Source organism: Theobroma umbraticum, unplaced genomic scaffold (genome assembly GCF_002168275.2).
Source record: "Theobroma umbraticum cultivar Fairchild unplaced genomic scaffold, ASM216827v3 scaffold_95.0, whole genome shotgun sequence".
In the NCBI taxonomy this organism is placed as follows: domain Eukaryota; kingdom Viridiplantae; phylum Streptophyta; class Magnoliopsida; order Malvales; family Malvaceae; genus Theobroma; species Theobroma umbraticum.
The window spans coordinates 777,149-780,411 of NW_018397257.1; the positions used below are offsets into that span (position 1 = coordinate 777,149).

The window sequence follows — 3,263 nt, forward strand, 5'->3', positions numbered from 1 at the left end:
ATATTTAAATATATTTTTCTTTGGTTATTATTTTTTATATTTTTTGAAAACTTATAATAAAATCATAAATATTATATAACAGTTCCGAATTCAATAATATTATTTATAAAATGTTTAAAAAATAACATAATAAACATTTTAATTATATAAAAAGAGATTATAAAATCTAATATATAATTAAACAAAAACTAATAATACTTTAGGTACTAATACTATAGTTAATATAAATTAAGAAGAGTACTATATATAGTAAACTTATTAATATATAATATATTTAAAATATATTAGTTTATTATATGTACATAAATTAGAATCATAGTAATATAATATATTAACATTTTATATATATACATATTAATATGTTACCATTATTAGACCTAATAATAATAATAATAATAATAATAATAATAATATTTTGTAATAGATAATATTATATAAATGTATATCATTATATAATTATATATGTATTAGTTAATTAAAATATACATATATCTAATTTATATGTAAGCACTAATATAACTTATAATAAATTTTATTTATATGATTACACTTAATAATTTTATAATAAATTTATTACTTTAGTTTTTATAACATATATATTTTTTACAATTAGTTATTAATTATAAAAACTTTGTAATTATATATAACATTATTACATCATGCTTTACATTAAATCATATATTCATATTCTGTAATTCTAATACTACTTCAAGTATGTAAGCCTTTGCGATTAATTTCATATTATAATTTTAATAATTGAAGTCATGGGTATTTATAAATATATAGCTATATATATAAGTTATACAAAAATAATAATGCTTGATGTACTAGTTAATATAAATTATTAAAAAGAATGATATGTAGTAAATAATTAATTAATAATATACTTAAAATATATCAATTGGTTTGTTATATGTACATATACAAATCATAATTATAACAATTTAATATTAATTATATATATTTATAAACTTATATTAATATGAAATTACATTTTATATATATTTTACTTAATATAACTTAATGTTAATATTAATATATAATAGTAAACATCCTACGTATTAATATGTTAGAATTATTATAGTTATATATATAATACCAGAAAATCTAGCAATTGTGGCAAAAAAATTTTTGTTACTATTTTTTGTCATAGATAATGACTTATAGTAACAGAATTGTGACGATTTGTAATAGAATTAATGACAATTTGTTTTCAAGTGTTTGTGACAGATTTAGTGATAGGTTCATGATGAAATTGTGATAGCATTTTAAATATGTCAGTAAATCTGTTACAATTAATTGGGCATGAAAATTTTATTTTAGCTTCAAAAATTAGTGACAAAATCTTGTGATGGAAACCATTACAATTTGAGGATTCCTTACTTAGTGACAAAATTAGTGACGAAATTGTGACAAAAATTTAATTCTGGCAACCCAAGTAAATAACATGTGATGAATTTAAGTATAGCTGTAGATTATTGTGACAGAATAATTTGTCACAAGGATTAGTTTAATTTAATATTATAATTTGTAACAAAAAAAGGGATGGATTTGTGACAAATAATTTTGAGGTAAAAAGAGACGTCTTGCTAAATTAAAAATAAAATTGGTGGTCACAAATCTATAACTGAAATTTGTCACAAAGGTTATTTTAAATAATATTTATACAATTTTTTTGAAAGGTACGTAATTTTATTGTAATGTGCCAAAACCAACAATAAGTCTTTGAACTTTGAGTTACAAGAGAATAAAAGAAAGAAAGAAAATCCACACAAAATAGGCCCAAAATTGAGGATATTCAAGCCTGAAATACAATTTTTTAATGAGGTCTCATACATCATCAAAAACCCTCAGCATATATTCAAAAAATTGACCATTAGCATTAGCTACAAGGATTCACATGCTCCTTCCTTATAATTATAACTAAGCAACACTATAAATTGTGTCTGAAATAAAGCCTTACACCACGTTCTAATTATCAATTGATTCACATGCTCCTTCCTTATAATTAAAATTGTCTTAAACACAGTCACAAAACATGTCTTGTAACCCAAGTAATAACAAACAACGTAATTTCCACAACCTTTATTCAATATCCAAGTAGGAAGAAGAGATCAATTCACAATCAATCACCTTTGTAAATTTGAATTCAGCTTCCTAAAATCCAAGCATCGAATAATCAAGAAATAAAACCTAAATTAGCCAAGGAGAATCTTGAATAGTAACTAGTCCCATTAAACTTTAAGGCAACATCCATGGCAGAATAAGTACAAAGGTAAAAACACACATCTTAGCACCATGTTCGGCTCTCTCTTTCGCCCTTTCCTGTCGGCTGGAACTTTGTTTATGAAATGCCGCTTCTCTCTCCCTAAACCAGGCAAAAATCGACCTCCTCCGACGTCCTCCCTGTCCACCGACGGGCTATCTACGGCCTCCCTCCACTTTTCCTTTCTTTGATGACCCGAGGTGCAAATAATGTGAGAAATATAGCAAAACCCGAAGCCAACAACTCCGGAAGAGAAGCGGAAGCCCAGCTTCATCGTCGACTGTGAAGCCTCCAATCTGTCGGCTGGAAGCTTCTGACGCCAACAACTCCCGAAGAAAAGCCGAATCCCAGCCTCCTCGACCGTGAAGGCTCTGATCTGTAGGTTGGAATTTTCGAATCAAACAACTCCAGCAGAAACGCCGAAGCCCAGCCTCTTCAAGTGTGAACCTCCGATTTGTCGACTAGAGCTTTGTCCTTGTGTTTTTGGGTTCCCGTTTTGAACTTTTTGCCTTTGTTTTTGGGTAATCATTTTCCTTCAGTTTTTCGTTTTTTTATTTGGCTGACTGTGGCTGGAATTTCATAATTTTATTGGGTTTGTGAGCTATGTTTTGCTTTGTGTTTTCACAGGGATTTCTCTCCCTTCGATTTGGGCATTGTTTGATGTGAGTTTGATTTTGAGACAGAAGTGTAGCATTGTTTGAAAACTCTGTATTTTTGGTTTGCTGCTGCTCCTTGGGGTGTGTTCTGCTTCTCAGACCATCCTGCATCCTATACTATGAGCTTGTTTCTGCGATTCTTCATTTGTTTAATTTGCTTTCATACCCTATGATTACAGGTACACTAAGCTAAGGAAAAACCAAATGGTGAAGGGAGTGACGATGCTCCTGAAGAGGCAATGAGTGCAGCAACTACTGCTGGTTGACAGAGCAGTCCTGGTCTTCCTCGAATGCCAGTTTAAGAGATAGCTGCTGCTCAGATTCAGAAGGCTTTTCCGGCA

The 3,263-nt window shown here is 28.5% G+C and overlaps 1 long non-coding RNA gene across 1 annotated transcript; it reads left to right on the forward strand.

Moving 5' to 3' along the window:
* The first annotated feature begins 2,290 nt into the window (after nucleotides 1-2,290).
* Nucleotides 2,291-3,257, forward strand: LOC110412733 (uncharacterized). Its single transcript, XR_002444890.2, has 3 exons — nucleotides 2,291-2,787; nucleotides 2,894-3,003; nucleotides 3,102-3,257. It is a non-coding gene; the product is annotated as an uncharacterized LOC110412733 (long non-coding RNA).
* Nucleotides 3,258-3,263: the final 6 nt, after the last annotated feature.